The sequence below is a fragment of the Apium graveolens genome, chromosome 5, assembly GCF_009905375.1.
Source record: "Apium graveolens cultivar Ventura chromosome 5, ASM990537v1, whole genome shotgun sequence".
NCBI lineage: Eukaryota > Viridiplantae > Streptophyta > Magnoliopsida > Apiales > Apiaceae > Apium > Apium graveolens.
In genome coordinates this window covers 9,263,948-9,289,264 of record NC_133651.1, presented here as the reverse complement: position 1 = coordinate 9,289,264, position 25,317 = coordinate 9,263,948, and positions in this window count along the sequence as shown.

Below are 25,317 nucleotides of genomic sequence, written 5' to 3'. Positions count from 1 at the left end.
AAGAACCAGATGGAGATCAAGTTCCTGGAGATGAAGCAAGACAACTTATCAGTGGCGGATTACGAGACCAAGTTCACTGAATTGGCAAGATTTGTTCCAGAGCAAGTGGATACAGATGAGAAGCGGGCCAAGAGATTCCAGCAAGGAATGAAACCATGGATTCGTAGCAGAGTAGCTGTGTTTGAACTAACAACTTATACAGCTGTTGTTCAGAAGGCTATGATTATTGAAGGTGAAAGCCAAGCAGCTCAGAAAGAGAAAGGACCAGGAAATTTTCAGAATTGTTTCTATAAAAGGCCGGGATTTCAAGCTCGAGGAAAAGTAAACTTTAGGAGACCGGAACAAAACAACCAGAGGATGGGTAATCGACTTCCTGCCCCAACTCAGCAAAGGCTTATTCGACCGCCTATACCTGATTGCGGAATGTGTGGTAAAAAGCATACGGGAATTTGCAACAAGCCAAATGTCACGTGTTTTAAGTGCAAGCAAATGGGACACTATTCTGGAGAATGTCCGACAAGAAAAGCAGAAGTTACTTGTTTCCAATATGGGAGAAAAGGACATATCTCCAGAGACTGCAGAGGAGTTGCAATGGCCGCTAGTATTCCAAGAGTTTTAGCATTACCTCCACCTCCATTACCACAATAAAATTAGCCCAGAGCAAGGACTTTCAATATGTCAATGAAGGAAGCGGTACAGAGTCCGAATGTGGTTGCAGGTACACTCCCTGTAAATTTCGTAAATGCTTTAGTATTGATTGATTCAGGAGCTACAACATCTTTTATTTCTGAAGATTTTATCTCTAAGATAGATTGTGAGGTTCAGTGGTTAGATGAAGTGTTAGTCATAAAATTAGCAAATGATGATCAGGTTGCAGTAGATCGAGTATGCCCGAGTTGTGATATTGAGATAGGGAGATGACATTTTTCAGTTGATTTGATACCTTTTAGGCTAGGGGAGTTTGATATTATTTTAGGAATGGATTGGCTATCTAATAATAATGCTCAGATTGATTGTGCGAATAAGCGAGTGAAATTGCAAACTGAAGAAAATGAAACGGTAATATTTAAAGGTGAGAAGCAAAAGCAGAAATTCTTATCAATAATGCAGACGAAAAGATTGCTACGGCAAGGATGTCAAGCTTATTTAGCTTATGTACGGGATGCTGACAAGGGTAATCCGAAGATTGAAGATATTCCTGTAGTTTGTGAGTTTCTTGATGTTTTTCCAGACGACCTACCAGGACTTCCACCAGATCGAGAAATCGAGTTCACTATTGACTTGACGCCAGGGACTGAACCAATTTCAAAAGCTCCATATCGAATGACACCTATTGAAATGAGGGAATTAGCAAAAAAGTTGCAAGAACTTCTCGACAAAGGAATCATAAGGCCAAGTGTATCCCCATGGGGCGCACCAGTATTGTTCGTGAAAAAGAAGGATGGTAGTATGCGACTGTGTATTGATTATCGTGAGCTGAACAAGTTAACTATCAAGAATAATTATCCTTACCTCGTATCGATGATTAATTTGATCAACTAAAAGGAGCAGCATAGTTTTCGAAAATCGACTTACGATCAGGCTATCATCAGCTAAAGATCAAGGCCGAAGATATTCCAAAAATAGCGTTCAGAACGAGGTACGGGCACTATGAATTTCTTGTAATGGCTTTTGGATTGACGAATGCACCTGCAGCGTTTATGGATTTGATGAATCGAGTATTCAAGAAGTATCTGGATAAGTTTATCATTGTATTTATTGATGACATCTTGATCTACTCAAAGACAGAAGAAGAACATGCAGCGAATTTAAGAACGACATTGGAGATATTACGAAAGGAACAGCTTTATGCAAAATTTTCAAAATGCAAATTTTGGTTGAAAAAAGTGCAGTTTCTAGGGCATATCATCAGTAGAGAAGGCATTCAAGTTGATCCAGCAAAGATTGAAGCTGTGTTGAATTGGGAAAGACCAAGGACGCCGACAAAGGTTCGAAGTTTCTTAGGATTGGCAGGATATTATCAAAGATTTGTCAAAGATTTTGCGAAGATAGCAAAACCGCTGACCAAGTTAACTCGAAAAAGTGAAAAGTTTGAATGGAATAGTAAGTGTGAAGAAAGTTTTCAAGAGTTGAAGAATCGGTTGGTGACCGCACCAGTATTAGTACTGCCAGACGAGCAAGGAAATTTCGTCATATACAGTGATGCTTCATATCGCGGGCTAGGATGTGTGTTGATGCAACATGGTAATGTCATTGTATATGCTTCGAGACAACTTAAACCTCATGAGCAGAAATATCCTACGCATGATCTGGAATTGGCAGCAATTGTATTTGCATTGAAGCTTTGGAGACATTATTTGTACGGTGAAAAATGTGAAATCTACACGGATCATAAAAGTCTAAAGTATATCTTCACGCAAAAGGAACTAAACATGCGATAACGTCGATGGCTGGAATTGATTAAAGATTATGATGTTACAATCAGTTATCATCCAGGAAAAGCAAATATTGTAGCGGATGCATTGAGCAGAAAAGAAAAATTGAATCGGTTAACTTCATGCGAAGAATTGGTTAAGGAATTCGATAAATTGGAAATCGAGATTCGTATTCCCCATGAATCTGCAGGAACTATCTACGCTATGACTTTCCAACCAGGGTTGCTAGAAAAGATTCGTCGTTGTCAAGATGAAGTGATGAGTCAAGACGACGACTTAACGGGAGAAGAGATTACAACTCAGAAAGATAATGAAGGAATTTTATGTATTGCGTCAAGAATCTGGATCCCTAACGTGGAAGAATTAAAAGAAGAAATTATGCGAGATGCGCACAATTCGAAGTATTCCATTCATCTAGGAAGCACAAAAATGTATCATGATTTGAAGGAAAACTTTTGGTGGCCAAATATGAAGAAGGAGATAGCAGAATGGGTGAGTAAATGCTACACATGCCAGCGAGTTAAAGCAGAACATCAACGTCCGAGTGGGTTATTGCAACCGTTAGACATTCCAGAATGGAAATGGGAACATCTGGCGATGGATTTCATAGTGGGACTTCCAAGGACGAAAGCAAATCACGATGCAATTTGGGTTATTGTTGATCGATTGATGAAATCAGCATATTTTCTTCCGATTAACGAGAGATTTTCACTGGATAAGTTAGTGCACTTATATCTTAAAGAAATTGTGATGCGTCATGGAGTACCAGTATCGATTGTATCGGATCGAGATCCTCATTTCAATTCAAGATTTTGGAGACAATTCCAAGAATGTCTAGGAACGAAGTTGAACATGAGTACAACTTATCATCCGCAAACCGACGGTCAAAGTGAAAGGACAATTCAAACGATCGAAGACATGCTACGAGTTTGTACGATCGATTTTGAAGGCAGTTGGGATGAACATTTACCCCTAGTGGAATTTTCTTATAATAACAGCTATCATGCCAGTATTGGAATGCCACTGTATGAAGCACTATATGGGAGAAAATGCAGATCACCAGTGCATTGGGATGAAGTTGGAAAACGCAAGATTTTGGGTCCAGAATTAATTCGGCAGACAAAAGAAAAGATTGAACTTATTCGAAAACGAATCAAGGTAGCGCAAAATAGGCAAAACAAATATACAGACCAAGCAAGGAAGGATATGGACTATCAGGAAGGAGAACACGTATTGCTTAAGATATCGCCATGGAAAGGATTGACCAGATTTGGCAATAAAGGGAAATTGAAGCCACGATATGTTGGACCATTTGAGATTTTGAAGAAAATTGGGAAGGTTGCGTACGAGTTAGCTTTACCACCCCATATGTAGCACATTCACAACGTATTTCATGTATTTATGCTTAAGAAGTACAATCCTGATACAAGGCATGTAATAGAATATGAACCAGTAGAACTTCAGGCAGATTTGTCGTATATAGAGCAGCCGATAAGGATTTTAGGATTTTAGATCGGCAAGAGAGGGTATTAAGAAATAAGTCTGTGTCATTAGTGATAGTCTTTTGGAGAAACCCAGTGGTTGAAGAATCAACCTGGGAGCTTGAGAGTGAAATGTTAGAAAAGTATCCTCAGTTATTTGCATAGTGTGATTCTGAGGACAGAATACTGTTAAGGGGGGGGGGAGAATGTAACGACCGAGAAATTACGTTTGTATTATATTATAATAATAATAAATTATGTGTATTATTATGTGATTAAATGTGTTAAGTCATTAAACCCTAACTGCTATGTGTTATGTGTTGGCTGTTTTGATTCAAAACGTGTTTTGGATATTTATTGAGCGTTTTATCGTCAGTTATATATTTTATATCAAAACCCGTACAGCTTAAAACTATGTTTTAAAAGCCCGTATTTCAAACAAAATCATTGGACCTATTTTATTTAAAATGCCTTATACCATATCGCTATTCTGAACCCCTAGACGTTTTACAAATTGACTTTTTCACGAAAAATGACTTTTCCGGACCCCTACGGGTACCAAAAACCCCACAAAAATTACATTTTTATTTTTATATGATCATGAAATTATCATATATCATTTTTCTTTGTATTTTTGTAACAATCACAATTTTTGGAAAATTTTAGCATTTATTTTGTATTTATTGGATATTTAAAAATTCAATATTAATACCCAAAAATTATAAAAATTGGGGCCATATATTTTTATTAGGAGTGTAATTAGACCCTTAATTTTACCTAGGGGTATTATTTTCATAAATATAAATACCTGAATTACTATTACTTAAATCAGTTAATTATAATTAAAAATCAGAAAATAAAAAGAAAAAGAAAAAGGGAATTAGGGTTGGGGTTTGTGAAGAACAGAGCAGGAGGATCAAGGTCGAATTTCATCGTGATTCCGGAGTCCAAATCAGTCATGTGAGTACTCGTTTTGAAGCTTATGATTTGTAGTTTTCAATTATGTGATTGTTTTTAACGTTTGATTGATCGAATTGAAAGTTGTTATTTTCGGGTTTTAATCGCGAATTCGGGTTTAATTTTCTGGTTGTTGTTTGATGTTTTGATGATTACGAATGTTTAGATCGTTGTGTTGCGAGTCGATTGGCACCGGTTTTGTGCCGGTTGGGTTCTGTTTTTGGGGTGGCCGGAAAGCGTCGTCGCCGCCGCGTTTCTCAGTTTTCCGGCTGCTGTGTTGATGAAAGAGGAAGGAGGATCAGAAGGGAACGTCGTGTGGTTGTTGTGGAACAAAAACAGTGAAGAAACGGGATTGAAATCGCAGTTGTGGTCGTGTTTTTGTCTCGCCGGACTTTCGCCGGGAAACGCCGCCGGCGTCGGAGTTTTCTGGGTTGCCGACCTTGTTCTTGAGCGACCCGGGTTCGACCCGGTTTGCAACCCAGAAACGATACCGGTTTGATCCTTCAGAACTCAAATCCAGTTCCCTGAATGTGTTTTTGGGAAATTAATTATTTATTTATATTTTAGTATATTAAAATTAGTTTTTAATAATTCTAAAAATTAATTAAAATTAGTTTTAAATTCTGAAAAATAGTATTATTAATTTCTAAATTATTTTATTAAATTATAAATTCGAATTTATTTATTTAATTAATTATTTAATTATTTATCTAATTATTTATTAATTATCTAATTAATTAATAATTGGGTAATTAATTAATAATTAAGTAATTAATTAATAAATAAGAATTAGAAATAATTAAGTAATGTGATTAATAATCTAATAATTAGTTAATAATGCGAATAGTGATTCACTAATTAGAATTAGTATTCGAGTGATAGTTATTTGAATAATATTGTGGTAATTATTTATATCGTATAATTAAATATCGGTAATTATTTGATTAGCGAATCGTATGAGTTTCAATAATAATATAATAGTTCGATAATTATGCGAGAATTGCGAGTAGCTCGTAGTTATACGAGTGATTAATCGTTAAGTTGGTCTATAATTCGAGTAATTCGTAGTTATTCGATAAATAGTGTATCAGTTAATTAAATAGATTAATTATTTGTAAATAATCGATCTAATCGAATAAGTAATAATAATTTATAATAAATAGTAATAATTCCTAATAATTTGGGATTAATTATTTTTAAATACAATAATTATTAATTAATTATTTAAAAATATAATTAAGGATTGTTTAATTATAATTAATTATTTATAATTAATTATTAATTAATTAAATCTTGTTTAATTCATAATAATTCAACCGTTAGTCCGATTTGAGCGAAACGAAGACCCCTAGACTCAGAAAAATGAGACGAATCCAATAAAAATAGTTGTAAGTTATAATTTCTTCCGAAAGAGAGTGGTTTGGTGATAATTAATAGTTTATAGGTCCTAATAGGGGTATAATTGAGTTGAATAAATCCCGAAAAATTATAATAAAATCAGATAAGACTAATAATGCAGGTATGAGTCTAAAATTGATTCTAAAAATAATTATAAGTCAAAAAATTGATTATGTGCTTTATGTGCTACATGCTGCTGTATAAATGTATGTGTATATATGCGAGTCAGATAGAAACGCATGGGTAGACTGATAAGGTTGCGTGATATCAATTCAAGATACACATATATAGTAACTTATCTAAACGACTATCTTTCCATGATTGGTTCAGTGTTAGCAAGGCAGAGCAAGCTAGGGACCAAAGGCGGTGAGTTAAACCAGGTTAAGTATGCGCAAGGCAAGTTTTTCCCGTATTCTAAATTCAGAATAGTGATTTATATTTCCTTTTTATCATATCAGTTACCTTTGATAATCATTATTCATATACACTGTTACCCATTTATTATTGCTTGTTTCAATTTCATTTTGATTCTTGATTTCAACCAATTTATTGAATTCCCTGTTCATATTTCAATCCTTTTTACCCTTATTACATATACTTTGGTATATCCTGGTGTTGGGATATATTAAAAGCATTCTGATTGTTTCGGATGCTAAGCCTTGGACTGGATGGTTACTATACGGGTTGGGTTTTACCCAGACTATTATTTAATAGGCCATAGTTGCCTGAGTACTTTTTATGTTGGTTGGGTCTATGCAGTTGGGTATAGATTCGCACTATATTCTAACTGATCAGCAGGTTATAGTGCATATATTGGTTCTTGTTTCCGTCTTGTTCATTTGGTACTCGCCAGCATTGGCAAATTACAATCCTATACAGATTCAGATGGTTGTTCCAACCAGCAGCTTATTGGTTCACTTATTTTTCTTTCTTTATACTATATATATTGTTCCAGGCTTGTTGAGCAATTTTGGATCATCCCCTTTTATTGTTATTCCTATTGTTTTACAGTTAAGGTAGAGAATGAAACCCATCAGGACCCGCATAGTCAAGAAGCGAGTCAAGCAGCGGGACCCTCTTATACCAAGAGTGTTCCTTCCCATTCCCGAAGAGAGCTTTGAATTGCCAGATCAGGTGTAGCAGGATTAGTAGTAATGCTTGGTTGAATAGAAGTCTTGTGTAATTTGAATAAAAGTTGTGTGGTGAGATTGTAGATAGAATAAAGTTTTGTAACAAAGAGAGTTCTTGAGACAGGTTTTATTTATTTGGGTTTATAATAAAGTGTAGTATGTGTTAGTTCGGGGTAATTATTATATTTATATTCCGCTTGTGCAGGTTTAGTTGGTAATTGTTGTTAATAATGCCCCAAATCTATACCCCGGATTTGGAGGGTGTTATAATAGGCCAATGCGTGCCTTGGATCCAGTATATAGAGCAAAGCTAGGACCCTTGCTCGGGGTTAGTGCGTGACTGATCAGCAGCGTAACCTTGGTTTTTAAAATGAAAAGTGAATATCCAATTCTTCTGAAACATTTCAATTGGTTAATGTTTAACCTCAGTTATTGCTATTATGAATTACTGAGCTAGTTAGCTCACTCTTGTAAATCTTTTTATATTTCCAACAGTTGAAAAGGAAATTGTTGGTAATAAGGATTCCCAGTCCAGTGTGTGAGCTAGGATTCCGGGTTAAGTTGGATCGAGCTAGCATGAGCTTTATATTGTAGATGAGTTATGCAAGATTGTAAGAATGATATTATTATCAGTTGTAAGTTGAACTAGTTAGGATTTGGTACGATGTAATAAAAGTTAAGGTTGTGGCTTGTTTTCATACTTTAACCTGTTGTGATCCGTGGTTTTATAAAGAAGGGTCAATGCATATAATATTTTATACAAAGGTTTATATATTGGGTGTATGTTATGTGAACCCCAGACTTCTGACCCGGGTTTGGAGGGCGTTATAATTTGGCATCAGAGCCATATGTTATAAGTCACTGAAACAAGCTTAGAATATCGGAAATGATAGAGGGTTATGACTAGGATTAGGAAATAGAAAGATAGAACATCGAGAGGTGAAGTGCGAGTGTATAATAGGTTTTGTTATGATTCGTGATGAGATTCGAAATTCTTATCTGGCGATGTGATTTTCAGATGGCAGTGATGGCAGATTATTTTATTTCGGTATCGTCTGATCATTCGGAGCATTAAGTCGGAGGACCATCATCTGATTCATACCCTACTCGTCCACTGGTGTTAGCCATGTCACATCCTGTTGCGGAGATTGAACCTTTTCACGTTATTATCTCATTCCCTGATGCGAGACAACCTATTCGAGACTCCCCCACATATTGATTCTAGTTCTATCGGATGTTCAGCTGTGAGTGCATCTTTTCTATCTACCCTACACCTTGTTCTATATCATCAGTTTAAAACCCGTCATATGAAGTAACGGCACCTATGAGGATGGATTCGAAAGCTACAACATATGGTGAGTACACGAGGTATTAAGAAGAGTGAGAAGAAACCTAGAGAGAAGATTCTTATATTCCGTTGAATAGCCGCTACCAGGTTATATGGAGCTACTAGTAAGTATGCCACCTATGATTATCTTGTGGAGTGAGCTAAATGGATTTTAAAGAAGTTTGGAAAGATTGGAAATCGAGAATTTTCTTGGAAGTACATGATGATATTATGACCAAACATGATGCGTATAGTAGTAATGTGATGTGATATTAGTCGACCTTATTTTATAAAATGGATTTAATGATTACTGAATAGGCTTATTATACTTAGTAATCGTAAGAGATGATGATGGGTGTCTTACCAGTATGAAAGACTAGAAGTGAAGTTACGAATAAAATAATACGCAATGGTAACTGGAGTTTTGTTGACCAATGAAGGCAAAATGGACCCAATAAGGGGTAGAAGATATATGGAAATGAATGGGCTTTTATCTGATTGTTTTCCTAATTGGATTCCTTGTGATTGTTGAGAAGGGCGACAACCAACTCATATAGTGATAACGACCAGGTGTATGATTTTTAAAATTTTAAACCAGGTTTTGAAAGAGATTTTCTTAACAATTTTTTTTTCTAAAAGACTTTTAAACAAAATATGTTTTAAAAACTTGGTTGTTCAATTACTCTATGGGTTTCTCGATTGTTATAAAATTTGGATTATTTAGAAGATTACTTGTTCTAGAAGTTAGTATGGTTCGTTTAGAAGGCCAAGTGGACCCGCTATTATAGAGAAGGTTTAATTGTTCCTAGCAGAAGAATACAAATGTTGTTTGATAAACATAACCAATGTACGGAGAAACAGTTCATCCAATTTTTGAGACTATTAGAGTTCGAAGAATACGTCAATTAACAAGAAGCCGAGTATGAGCAAAGAAGATTGAGAAAATTTCCAGACTTTTCTAAAGGAAGAATGTTATTAGTAAAGGAGGCGATATGTTGAACGATCAACAACATAAGCCAAATTTAAAGTTATGATTGTAAATCTCGTAATACTGCAAATAGAGTCGAATTATATATATGGAAGTGCGGCGCTAAAGATATAATTATTCTAATGATCGATTAAGAAGGCATGTTAGAGAACTTTCTAAAGTTAATATATGACTCAGATTGGAATATATTGATCGAATCAGCATTGAAGCTGTAAATAGATGAAATCTGGATGACGACCAATTCTATCATCCTTTTCTATAATACCATTCGTTCTTATGAATCTTGAATAAAGTATGAACCTCGTTCATAATCAGCTCTATGAGGTGATAAGAAAATTGTTGTAATCCTTTTAAAATCATTTTTCCCTCAAGTCTTATCTTCTGATTGAGCCAAGCAGTGTTATGGTTTGACGCTTTGTCGAAATGATAAAGAGTCTAGTGGGACATCACCTAATCATGTGTTGTATGCCATATAGTATGAAAGACTGGCAATCTTGAGTACAAATATGGTTGTCTCACTCATATGCAAATCATCATTCATTCTTTCCTCTTCAATTATGATTTCTTGATTCATGGATCTTTCTGATTATTTTTTTATACTTTTATTCCTTACAAAAGGTTTCCAATCAGAATCATATACACAAATTCCTTCTTGTGTAAGGTCTATCCTTTGAATATTTTAAAAAGGACGTGAAATGAACCCGTGTAGCAAATGGAATTATATGATGAATATGGATAATTGCAAGCCAACAAATGGTGCACATTTATGTGCAAAGAAGAATCATTATGCCAGTAACGTGGTTATCGCGACGACATCAAATCGGAAGCGGAAATCTATATACATGATACATTCTAAGTCTGAGATTTTGGCGTAAATTGAAGTAGTTAGAAAACCGTATGAGGTGAATTAACTAGAAAAAAATAGAAAAGCAAAGCTGCGTATATCAGATAAGGAAAATGATTGATTGGACAACGGAAGCGAATGAAGAAATTCTTAATAATAACTAGATAATCGATTAAGACGTTGTGAAGATGAAGCATACCTCGATCATGTGGGAGATATTTGTCATGAATATTTAAGATCGAAGAAATGATAGTTACGAACAAACTCTGATTGTGTTCATCAAGGAATGGTTGGGCTTTCCCCACTCAAGTAAGTGAGTTATGGTAAATTTGATACTTATAACTAGGTTAGCGAAGAAGGTTCAGTATAGAAAGACATAAATGAGATGAAGGTATGGTTGTTTGATTGCAACAATTTTAAGAAGTGATGCTTTAAAACCAAAGGAATTCTTTCACTAGATTATAATAGCGTTGGTTAAGACCACGTGCTGGTTATCAGAAGTTGAACAAGTTGACTAATAAGAATAAGTGTATATTTTTAAGGATGGATAAATTGTTAATTAGAGAGCTTGAATTGAAACACGAACTAAAAGAATTTTTAATTTGTAATTGTACTCAGTAGTGATATTCTATTACAATCAGAAAAATGAGAAAAAGGTATGGTATAATAAGAATTGTTCGCTATAATCTTAAGCTAAACTAGAGCCATGGGCTGTACTGATTAATATTACATGAGGTGGTGAAATGGTGAGTTTAGAAAGTGGCAATGGATTGGTATATGTGAGGATTGATTGTTGGTTGTTTGATTGATTGTTGGTGTCGGCTTGAGTTCGACTGGTAGTCAATAATATAAAGGAGATGGTGCCCAAATTTTCAGAAAATACCCTACTTCTAAAGATAGAAAGTATACTTCCGTATGTTATTTATTTTCATGTAGATACTCCAAACAATTGTGATCTCGGTTCTTGAAAGAAGTTGTTACAGTCAATTCGACTATATATGTAATTGGTCTTTGATTTCATTTAGCTAGTCATCATTTGGTGCAATTGATCAATTAAGTAAGTTAATTGGGTAATTTTACCAATTAATGGTCAGTTAGATGGAAAATGATTCCAATTAGATTAAGTCAAATTTTGATATGGTTTTCAAATCCAAAATTAAAGCAATGAGGAATTGGGAAAAAGTAAGGACAACAGTAGAATTCGGGAATTACTGCACGTGCGTGAGGCTTTACTTGGATGAATATGCCCTTTATAAGGGACAAGAGAAATAAAAAGTTATTTGTATGGACAAGTAAGGAGAATGTTTTCAGAACTAAAGATTGAAGATAGAGCAAAGAAAAAAAAGAAAGGAAAGGAAAAAGGGAGGTGGAATGAAGAAGAGATTAGTACCTACACCAATATGGATTTTATTAGTCAATCAAAGAGATTTTATCATGTGCAATAAAGTTTTGGTAAAGGACGTCTTGTTTCCAAATTAGTTTGATAATCATACAATAAATGATTTATCAAGTAATTCTGGTTTGGATAAAATGTGAGATACAATCTTAGTTCAGTTTATGATTGATTGATGTTGATACTTAAGTTGTTGTTAAATATCGAAAGTGGTATTAATATAGATAATTGATGTTTACTTCAAAATGGGATGTGGTGAGCATCAAAGTTCATATTGATATCTAATTTGATATGACATCAAAATGAGTATTAAGTTCAAGAGTTCAGTTTGAATGAGCTATGAAAATAAAGAACGGAAATAGGAGAGGAAGTGGAATCAAAGGGTGATAAAGAAACTTTATAAGATGCCAGGATATAGGTAAGATATGGGTAATATGAAAGACAAGAGTAAGGTGAGAAACTTACGAAACATTTGCAAATTGAGATAGGGAATGCATCCCAGGAGTACGATCAAGTACAAAAGGCTAAAGGGAAATATCTAGTGACCAGACGTGAAGAGAAAATGGGGGAAAACATAAATAAATGTTATACCTACCCAAGAATTAAGGCGGGGCATGAAAGGCTAGATGGATACTTTTCGCCAGGAGACGTCGTAGTGAAATCACCTGAAAACTAAAGCTGAGGAAAGCGTTAATTGCATCATTATCGATAGGTTATCTAAACCTAATCATTCTCTTTATTTAATAAACAGTTCGTCCAATAAGTGGGTTAGTTGCTGCTTAAAGAAATGGTGGTACATCATCAGATCATTTATTGTAAATGATCAATATTGTTTGATTTAAGATTTGACAGGAGTATTCAGAATTCGATGAATTATGTCAAACCAGAATAGTATATACCAATCCTAGATGAACGGGCATTAAGTAAGGCAGAACTAAAAGATAGGAATTTGGCTCAACGTCGCTAACTCAAGTGATTCAATTTATTTCAAGAATATGATATAAGGCATAGATGTGAAAGAGGACTTTCTGATAATATGGCATAAAGAAAGAATAAGTGTTATATGTGACTAAACATCAGGAAGAGCATTGCATCCAGTTTCGTATGAGAACTTCCTAAAACCAAAGTAAATAATAATATAGGTTAGATTATATTGGTGATGCCTCAAGATTAGTAAATTGTTTTATAAGTAATAAGAGATGTTCGCTCGGCAAATATACTCAACTATGATTCAAGGAAATTAAGATATGGTGATAAGTTTATGCGGCAATCATATCTAGTCAAGCTTTCTCATTGATTCTTAATTCAAAAGTAATTTCAATAACGTTAGAAATTGAACGCTATGATTTCAGTATATCATTCGCAAATAGACATGAAGGTTAAGAGAACGATTAAAGAGCCTTGAAGGCGATTGGAAGCGATTACAAACTAGGTTAATTGAACAAAGAAACATGTGGGAATGAAGTTCAACAACCAGTTCTATTGGAAGCGTTCATCAACACGAATACTAGAAATAGAAAGAAAAGAGAATTAATATGCATTATACCGGTCTTTTAGAAACAATGAATAGGTAAGTTAAATGTAAGTGGGTTGGCTTCATCGCCAGAGGTATAAATGGTTCACAGAGTATTATGTGTGTATAATCAGGAAAAATAATTAAGCTCCATCATATATATATAATGGGGACTTAAGTTGAATTATGTGAGCGACTAAAAGAGTATGTTATCAGCAAGAGGTTGTTAAGTAATAAATGATGCTACGAGTAAAAGTTTATGAAAAGTTGTAAGTTTATGGAATTAACCTTGGAAAATAGAAGTGAGATACTTGAGTGTATCATTATCTGATCCTTAGTATGATTCTGAGGACAAAATCATTTTAAGGAGGGAAGGATGTAATATCCGGGATATTGCGTATAATTATTTTTATCAATAAATAATTTTTATGTGATTATTATGTGATTTTTGGTGAATTATCTAATGATTGATGTGGATATGTGGATACTTATATGTGGTAAAGTATAAGTATGTCAATTTTATGATGACCAGAATAAAATATAAATAATTACAGTATTTTTCTGGTAAATTTTGGACTATTATATGATTTTATATTGATTTATGATTTTATTAATTATTTTCTGAATAATTACAAAATTATTTTATAAAGCCGGGAATTGTCCAACTTCAACCGTTTTTACGTTTTTACAACCCGAAACTCTTCCGAAAACTCCTTCCTAACCTAATTTGGTAATTCCAGACATTTTCCGTGTTTTGACTTTTTCAATCCAGATTACGGTTTGACCCGTGCGCGGCCCGGCGCAAGATTTTCAATAAGATAATCATTTCGGTGAATCATCAAAACCTGTATTCTCAAAAGATGGGATATTAATACAATATTTTCGTATCAAGTGTTTTATAAGAAGTCCGGTTTGGATACTTATCCAGTACGGGTATCAAATCGGATCATTTTCGCAGTTACTTAAAGGCTAAGTAACTAATTTAACGATCCTAAATGAACCAATATTCCAAAAACATATATAGCCCTTTCATCATTTCATTTTATTCGTATAATCATAATCAGTCAGTAAAACCCCGTAAAAACATCGAATTAATACCGCATTCTTGAGAATCAAATGCACGGATGAAGGCGTTATAGAACTCCGATTCAAGCGTGCAATATATCAAATCGAAGCTCTCGAAAATACCTTTCTGAATCAACCATCTATTTTAGTACAGAAATCAAGGTATTTTTCTTATTTAATTATTTTATTTCGAATTATTTATGGATTAAAATAAATTTTTTTGTTCTTGATGTTGTTTGTGTGATTTGATGCTTGAATTATGTAGATCTTTTCTTCCTGATCATTTTGGTATATTATATGATGAAATTGGAGTTTAGTGACATGTTTAATTTTGAGTTTGATTTTTGCATTTAAAAAATTAGGGTTGAATGTTCTTGAATGTTCTTGAATGTTCTTGAAAGCATCATCATATAGATCGTTTCATTTGCAATCGAATCATGTAAAAAAATCAGATGTTAGTAGTCGCTTTAGTCTTGCCGGAATTCTTGAGCTTTCGCCGGTAAAAATGGCCTTTCGGCCGGAATGAACGAGTTTTAACTCGTCTGTAGGTTCTGGCTGCTGGATTGAATACGTGATTCGAAGTACAACTGTCTTGGGGGAGATGGGACCGTAATCCTGCAGATTGGTCACCGATTGAACCTTGCTGGAAACGGCAGTTCATCGGATTCTGGGCGGATAATCCAGCGGGTCGTCTACCCGGTTGGCGACCCGTTTACCCAATTGCCAAAACCCGGTTTTCATCCCCTAAAACCCATTTGCAAAATGTAATTTTTGTTTCTGAATTTCTATTATTTAAAAATGGTTTTAAAATTATATTTTTATTTCCAAAAATTCATTTTAAATTCTAAAAATCAATATTTAAATCTGAAAAATTATTTTTAAATTGAAATTAAATCTAAATAATTTATTTAATTAATTTTAGTTAATCAATAATTATTAAATTAGTCAATTAATTTAAAAATTAATTGATTATTAATTCAATTAGTTATTAATTAATTTTAATTGATTTAATAATGAGATTTAATTATTTATTTTTGATTTAAAAATTCCGAAAAATAGTTTCGAGCTTTAAAATATTATTTTAAATTATTTTCAAGGCTCTATAATTATTATAAAATTATTTTAAAGTCGGATTCAGGTGTTCGAACCCTATTAATGAATTATAAAATGATCCGAAAACCCATTTAAATTCTGAAAAATGTTCAAAAATTCGTATTAAATACCTGGAAGTTATTTTTGACTCTGAATCTTGTTTGAAAAATTATTTTGATCGAATATCTTGCATGCTATGTGCTACGTGCTATCTGATTGATGTGTTATATGCCTATGTGGTTATTGTTTGACTGTTTCTGTCATAACTTTCCATCCGTAAATCAGATTTGGGTAAAACGAAGGGTAGATAAATGTTTAAGACGTCTATGTGATGATTACAATGATATGAGATTGATTATTGATAAATACTTGTGATGCCTAGCACGGTAAGTGTGGCATAGAATAGAAGGCCAATGATCAGTAAATATAACTGGAGTGTAGAAAAAAAAGCAAGTGATTGATGAATAGAGGCAAGGTGTAGAAATAGAAGGAAAGTGATGGGAAAGTAAAACTGGTAAATGGGTACAAGTAAAGTTGGAAATCATCGGTGATAAGGCAAGTACTTCTGAACCTTTCTTCAAGATATATTGCAAATATCTTCGAACTATCTCATAACATGTCGCTATTATTCAAAATAACTCATGTTTTATATTGCAAGCGCTTTAAACTATTTAACCTTGAACCCTGATTCTTCTTGATCTTGAGTCATAAGCCTTATTCTTCATAAACCATTGATTGTTGAATTCTCAGATACGAGGCAGACACATATGATACTACTCCACAAATACATATCTACCACATACTGATTTCTGATATTAAATTGGTTGACATACCAACCCTTATTTATTGTTTAACAGAAGACCAATCCTTGGAACCCTTGAACCCTTAGTCTTCAACTTTCTGATTTTTCCTTGATTGAAAGCCATTTTTTTTTATTTCTTCTTATACCTTCATGGTATTGTGAATCACCCTATACTTAAAGATAAATGTTGTATATGATTCAGCTTATTGATTTACATCGGTTATCATTTTCAATTATTTTAGAATTGGATGATTTTATAAATATGGACCAGATTCGTGGTCATAATAGGCCAATGCGTGCCTTGGATCCAGTATATAGAGCAAAGCTAGGAGCCTTACTTGGGGTTAGTGCGTTACTGATCAGTAGTCTAACCTTGGTTTTTAAAATCAAAAGTGAATATCCAATTCTAATCACTGCTTATTCAGAAACTTGATTCTTCTGAAACATTTCAATTGGTTATTGTCTAACCTCAGTTATTGCTATTATGACTTGCTGAGCTAGTTAGCTCACTCTTGTAAATCTTTTTATGTTTTCAACAGTTGAAAAGGAAATTGTTGGTAATGAGGATTCCCAGTCCAGTGTGCGAGTTCGGATTCCAGGTTAAGTTGGATTGAGCACTACAAGAAATATTGAATCAGACAATGGTTTTCCACCGTTGTCTAAAAGATAAATTTTTCGTTGTCTATCCGGGGGCGGTGTGTTTGGCACTCATACAATGGATACGCACCATTGTAACAAATACATCACACAACTGAATATAAAACCTTTGTCTCATTTTATTCACACAACGCATATGACCCTTTCTAATATTCTACAAACAACAGTTTCTTAGCCGTTGTAACAATTTAGAGGCACAATAGTTAAAAATAGTGTTATGTGAATTTACTCCTACAACAGTTTATGTATAAATTTCATCTAGTTAAACAATGGTTTTTATTAAGAAAATAATACTTTAGACAACGGTTTTTTATTTTTTGGGTATTGTGTTTCAGTTATGCTCACACCAGTTTTTGTAATGACCAAGATATTGTTAGAAGAAAATAATTTTATAAAGTAAGACATACAATGGTTTTAATAATTTTTATTGGCTTTCACACAATTGTGTACCAGATCAAACTCATTGAAAACAAATCAAATAGTATTGTTAAAATAAAACTGTGTCTTAATCCTATTGTAAAAATTACAAATAAAATTAAAATTTAATATTCAAAATTTATAAAGAAGAATTACAATTGTAGCTACAAATCTATTTTTAACACTCATTTTTCAATTAAGAAATTGAGATCTTGAGCTCCCCTCCTTTTCTCTTCCATCTTCAAACTTAACATCCTGTTACCTGCAATATTAGTTATTTGTTGGAGTTAGGACATGAATTAAATCAAATTGAATGCATCGAAAAAAGCTTAATCGAAAGTGCACAAATTTTACATTATATACAAGGTACTAGTATAAAATTAATCAATTTCAGATGTATACTAGGACAATCTAATTTTTTATCCAAGATACATGCTTATTTTTTATCCAAGATACATGCTCTTTTTTACCCAAGAACAATAACATAAAACAAATACACATCTCTCATAATTTTGAAACATCTTGGCAACTAAAATAAAAAGGGTTGTTAAAATTACATAATTTAAGGAAAATAAATAACTTAAGTTTTTTCATTACCTAAAATGACTTACAAGAGGTAGGTAGAAAAAACAAGTCAATAGATTAAAATGCTTCCAAACATGCACAACATAACATCTGTTGCAACCCATTTCGTGACTGGAAACATACTTGCAAAATTGCAAAAGCATGTATGAACAATAACTTACTAAAAAGCTGGCATGACAATAATCTTAACAAATAACTATAACTGTGATAATGAATTTACCTATATATTACCTTATATTTGCACACACATATAAAGGCATTCCCAGTCTTGCCCCATATGAAAATGATTATATCTTTGCTTGCAATTACCAAAAAAATACCATTTGGTGACCAGCAAGATGATGGTAGTTCCTTTGTGAATAATTTCCCTGCATAATCATAGACGTAAGTGTATGCCTTCAAGAAGTCTTGTCAAAAAATAATCAGAACATCAGGCTGCTAAGAAATTTTAGTATAAGGGGAAAGGCCAGTTTTGTATGATGGTGAAATAAAACTCAGGCCACTGCCAATCTTTGAAGCTGCGAATTGACAACATATATACTCAAAATACTGGGTCAGCATGCCAAAAAAAAGTGGGAATGCACATGCCTCTGTAATATTAAAAGTATATTTCACACACTAAAGATTCATTTTATTCTAAATCTGATCATTGTAATGATGGATAACAATGGTAAGTTTTTTCTGCATGCAAGATCAGTAGTGGATACAAGAAAGACTATACTTTACACCACTGGATAGTGGATACAAGTCTTTTCTGAGGATTTTGCTAGTGAAGGCATTGGAATTGTTGAATTTAACCCTGGTCGGGCATTTCTCCTTCTGTGTCTGAACAACATAACCCAAGAAATTGCACAATAAAGAGTTAGAGACAGAGAGCCTAGCAAAACTATAATTGCAATTACACTACCTTTAAGTCCATTTTTATGTTGCTGCCTATTGACGTCAACCCCCAGGGGCTTAAAAGGTCTCCTTCCTTTTACTATCCAGACCGGAATATGCCTCACTATCAAAGGTTGAAGGTGCAGGTGGAGATGCAGGAAGACCTATCAGTGTATGAAGTATGACTGCATTAATCAAACAATCGCCTGTATATACTTGATACTGCAACATCAAAATAAACATTTCATACCTGGATAATATAAATACAAGACCTCGTATTTACCAAAATAATAAGGTTCGATACCCACTTCCTTTTGATAGAATTTTTGATATATTAGATAGGCTGTAGAGTTATCAAAATTTGCACCAAAAGGCACCAGGTCCAAAAGGACAACAATCTTTTCTTGATTCTGGTTGTTTGCATTTGCTCCCATTATGCAAACTTGACTTTTCTTCATAAATATCCCACAAGAAATTTGTGCAGCAAGGTCCGATACAAGAGGAAAGAATGCATACAATGGTAAACCATGCCGCAACCCAAATTTCATTGCCAAAACACAACCACATGGAGATCCAGAAGGCTTATTGGTGTATGGCTCTCTGCACGATAGTGACTCTGCATCTGCTATTTTTCTCCGAAATACCACATTAACAACCGTAATCAACCTAGTGGCTTGAAATATCATCTGGATGCCAAAACAAATGATTTTAGACTCTTTTAACCAAACACACAATATCACCATAATATATGCAATATCACAACATCTCTCCCAGTGAATTAGAATTAACACAAAAATAAATAAATACATAACAAAGAGAGAGAGACTAATTACGAGAGAGAGAGGGAGAGAGAGAGAAATAGAGGGGGAGTGAGGGGGAGAGAGAGAGAGATTACTCACTTCAGCAGTGAGATATTCAAGAACAACAGACAAATACACAGGGTAACCAGATCCAACACGCTGAGCATACCTCCCATTCTTCAAATATTTAGTCAAACCCTTACCCTTGCCAGCTCCAGTTGAACCCAAAATCAATTCCCTTCATCTACTAAATGATCTACTCAAGTGTACTCTACTTTTGATTACGAAACTTTAGTGAATAATAACAATTGAGCACCTACCCAGAGAGAGAGACTAACATCTTTGTGTTGAAAGAGACCGAGTTCGCCTAGATAAACAACGGCAAATTGCACAGATTATGTAAGAAGAATGAGTTGAAAAAGATGCATCGGTTCTGAAGAGAGAGAGAGAGAGAGATAGAGTGATGCATCGGTTCAGCAGCGAGAGGGAGGGGAGAGAGGCAATTTCAATTGAGATTGAAAAGTAAAGGGGGAAAGTGAAGTAGTAAAGGGGATCGAGAAATGAAGGGGGAAACCAAATTTTCATAGGGGGATAAATTATTTGACAGGGGAGAGAAAATAATAAAAGTATTTTTGTTATTGGTCAGGCATGAAAAAATATTTTTTAAAAAAAATATTTAAAAATCTAGGTAAATATTTCACATTACGGTTTGATAATTTGAATTTTTTTATAATATGAAGTTTTCATGCAAAATAAATTTGAAGTTCTTTTATATTTTTTTATGACTAAAATGGATATATCTTAATATGTGTACGGTTGGATCATCGAAAAAATCATTTTAAAAATTTATCTAGTAAATCGGGAATGAGTCTCGTTGTTTGGAGTTGTACTTTTACTAGATTTTTTCTAATCTTAACATGCAAGATGAATTTGAATTTTTTTAATAATTTTTTCATATGACTAAAATTGATATATCTTAACATCCGTACGATTGGATCGTTGAAGAAATCATTTTAAAAATTTATCTAGTAAATTTGTATTTTACTTTATATTAATAGAATAATTTTATTTTAAATAATTTCACATAATTTTTTATATAAAATTATTTGAAACAAATTTGAAAATTCTAAATTATTTTTCTACATAACAAAAGTTAATATATATTAACATTTTGCAAGATGACCCTAAAAGCATTTTTTAAGAAATTAATTAATTAATCAAGAAATAGTCTTATTTTTTATGACTAAAATTGATATATCTTAACATCCGTACAGTTCGATCGTTGAAAAAATCATTTTAGAAATTAATCTTGTAAATCGGGAACGAGTCTCGTTGTTGGGAGGGGTACTTTAACCATATTTTTCTAATCCTGACATGCAAGATGGATTTCAAAATTTTTTATAATTTTTTCTTATGAATAAAATTGATATATCTTAACATCCGTACGGTTGGATCGTCGAAAAAATCAATTTAAAAATTAATCTAGTAAATCGGGAAACAGTCTCGTTGTCGAGAGGGGTACTTTTACCGGATTTTTCTAATCCTGACATGCAAGATGGATTTCAAATTTTTTAATAATTTTTTCTAATGAATAAAATTGATATATCTTAACATCCGTATGGTTGGATCATCTAAAAAATCATTTTAAAAATTAATCTTGTAAATCGGGAACGAGTCTTCTTGTCGGGAAGGGTACTTTTACCGGATTTTTCTAATCCTGAAATGCAAGATGGATTTAAAATTTTTCAATAATTTTTTCTTATGACTAAAATTGATATATCTTAACATCCGTACGGTTGGATCGTCTAAAAAATTATTTTAAAAATTAATCTTGTAAAACGGGAACGAGTCTCGTTGTTGGGAGGGGTAATTTTACAGGATTATTTTAATCTTGACATGCAAGATAAATTTCAAATTTTTTAATAATTTTTTGATATAACTAAAATTGATATATTTTAACATCCGTACGGTTGGATCGTCCAAAAAATCATTTGAAAAAATTATTTCGTTAATCGGCAACGAATCTTGTTTTAGGGAGTTGTACTTTTACCTCATTTTCCTTAAAAACTCAAACAAGATAAATTTCAAAATTTTTTATTATTTTTTTACTTGGTTAAAATCAATATATTTTAAAATCCGTACGGTTGGATCGTCCAAAAAATCATTTAAAAAAATATGTTGTTAATCAGCATTGAATCTTGTTTCACGGAGTTGTACCTTTACCTCATTTTTCTTATAAAGTCAAGCAAGATAAATTTTGAATTTTTTTATTATTTTTTTACATGGCTAAAATCAATATATTTTAACATCCGTACGGTTGGATCGTCCAAAAAAGTATTTTAAAAAATTATTTGGTTAATCAGCAACGAATCTTGTTTTAGGGAGTTGTACTTTTACGTCATTTTCCTTAAAAACTCAAGCAAGATAAATTTTGATTTTTTTTTTATTTTTTTACGTGACTAAAATTAATATATTTTAAGATCCGTACGGTTGGATCATCCAAAAAATCATTTGAAAATTTTATTTCGTTAATCGGCAACGAATCTTATTTTAGGGAGTTGTACTTTTACCTCATTTTCTTTATAAAGTCAAGCAAGATAAATTTTGAAATTTTTTATTATTTTTTTACATGGCTAAAATCAATATATGTTAACATCTGTAAGGTTGGATCGTCTAAAAAATATTCGAAAAGATTATTTTGCTAATTATCAACCAATCTGAATTTTAGATGTTACACAACGGTTTCTGCAAAATACCGTTGTGTGATAAATTCTCACAATCGACGGTTGTCATTCTTCCAACTAAGCAATCGAAGTAAAATCAATCAACGACTCTCATTTCGCCAACTCAGCGATCCAAGTGAAATCATTTCCACCAATCAGGTGGTGCCATGATTTCTTGTAAACAGACGACAGTTATTCTGTCAAAATTGTAAAACCGTTGTATGATGCTTCTCTGTTGACTCCTTTATACAACAGACTCCGTAAACCGTTGTTTATATGTATATTTTGTAACAACTGTTTTTTCAAATTAGTCCAAAACCATTGTCCGAGATTACAATAAGTTAGCTTATTAACAACGGTTTTGGACTGTTATGGTAAAGATCTATGACAACAGTGCAATTTAAGAACTGTTGTCTACCTCAATAAGAGGATGCCACAGAGACAAGTCTTTCGAAAAACTGCTATAACCGTTGTTCTATATGTTGTCTAACAACAATTATTCGTGGAAAAAAAATTCTCCGTCGTCTCTTAATTTGGGGCAACGGTTTTTTGGTCGACCGTTGTTTCATAGGTGTTGTGTGATTGCAAATTTCTTGTAGTGGAGCTAGCATGAGCTTTATATTGTAGATGAGTTATGCAAGATTGTAAGAATGATATTATTATCATTTGTAAGTTGAACTAGTTGGGATTTGGTACGATATAATAAAATGTAAGGTTGTGGCTTATTTTCATACTTTAACCTGTTGCGATCCGTGGTTGTGTAAAGAAGGGTCAATGCATATAATATTTCATATAAATGTTTATATATTGGGTGTGTGTATTGTGAACCCCAGACTTCTGACCCGGGTTTGGAGGGCGTTACAAGTAAAATATTGTCATTGTCAGGCATCTGTCAATTGGACATGCTTTTCTTTCACTAGAGTAACATCAACTTCAGATAGCCCATTTTCTAATATTTTGAGAAAGTTTGAAAAATATCTTCCAGTTACCTTAGTTAAATTTATAAGCTCCTTACGAATTTTTTATTAAATTCTTTTGAGCTAGCCTCATCCCTAATGTATTTTTGCAGCTTATTCTCTACGTAATCATAGAGCATTTCTAAAGCCACCTCAGCCTCACCTTGTGGTTACTCAAATAGTTTTGTTTTCGTATATGCTTGTGGTGGCATAGAATATCCATAAATATAAGTCCATTTTAACACTCGCCTTTATTCAAAAATTTGCTCCCAAGCTTCCATAAAAAAGCTTAGGTGTTCTCGCTAACAATATTTTTTCTCGAGTTTTTGAAGTTTCTTATTTTATATCTCGCATAGATCTGCTAATGCTTTCTCTCTAGACTTTTCATTTACAACCCACCTTTCATAATAATGAGCATATCTGTTGATGTATTCATGAGCTGATGCTCTAAGCCTAAGAACTTCACATTCTCCTCTCCTTATAGTCTCCATATAACCATTACACGCCTTAGGATCATGTGCATTCCATGGTCCCAGGCATATCCAACCAAACTCGTGCTTGCAAGGACGCTTATAAGTACTCAGTAGCATGCTTCAACTATACATACAAAAATCAAAAGATCATGTTCTTTGATTTCGATGATAGATGCATCCAACATATTTTGAAGACTAGAGGTGTATCATTATTGATTTGCGTATTCTCTGGACAATCACAAGAAAGTTTCTATGATTAAACAACAATGCCATCATAAAATCTTACATAACTTATCACCATTTTCCTCTATATATGACCATTAAAAGACTTGGCCATACTTTAATACCCAGATATATTTATTTTATTTTCTAATTAGTAAAATATATATTATATTAATTATGTGTTAAGTTGTATAAAAAAGCTATTAGAAGAAATAATGAAAGGCTTCATCATGGTAATCTTTAAAGTAAATAATGGCAATTTGGCAATGATTACTAAAAGTTGATCCCCAAAACTAGAGTTCTAGCCACCACTTCTCCATTCTTCAACCTTCATCCATCAATCGATCAAGTCTCCCTTCGCTCTCCCATCTCCTCTTTATTTATCTATCATTTTCTCAATAAAATAAAGTGCTAATTCTTTTCGGGTGAGATCTTGTCGAGTACCTTGTTATCAAGGTTGTTAGTCGTGCCCATCTTTTTGGGATGTTAGTGTTTTATGTTATGATATTATTTTATCTTTTGTTGCCGTGAAAAGGATTTATATGATATTTTTTGAGATCCGTAAGGCTTGTATCAGATCTGAGACGGTGGTGGATATCGCAAAAGCTCACCTTTCACAACAAAAAAATGTTTATATTTTAGGGGCTTTTGTTGCTCTAATATCAATTGATATAATTGATAGTTCAGAACATTGGGCTACAGTGAAGGTCAATTATGTTACTACTAATTTCAGAATTGACTCGAGGTGTCATTGTAATACTTTTTAGATTAAAGAATTTGAATATTCTATGCGTTAAACAATCTGAAAATAAAACAGCTACTTGGTTACCTCGATTTTTGTTTCACAATCAGGCTATAATTGACCCTTTGAGGGTTTGTTATGGCCGGCGTTCAATATTTTAATGAATTCTTCATTTTGTTCGTCAAAAAGAAAGATATTCAAGTTTTAATTAAACAACTTTGTAAAATTAGAGGACTATTCAATTTATTTCTAAAGAGATTAAAATAATATTGCATTGAGCCAATTAACAATTAGTCATTTACCCTTCCATTACGGACATCCAGTTTCAAAAAAGCCCATATGCCCTTTTGGTGAACCACCAACAAATCATGAGTATGCATATATTTTAATAATCTAAAAATCATTGTTTCACTTTAAAAATATATTATCGATAAATAT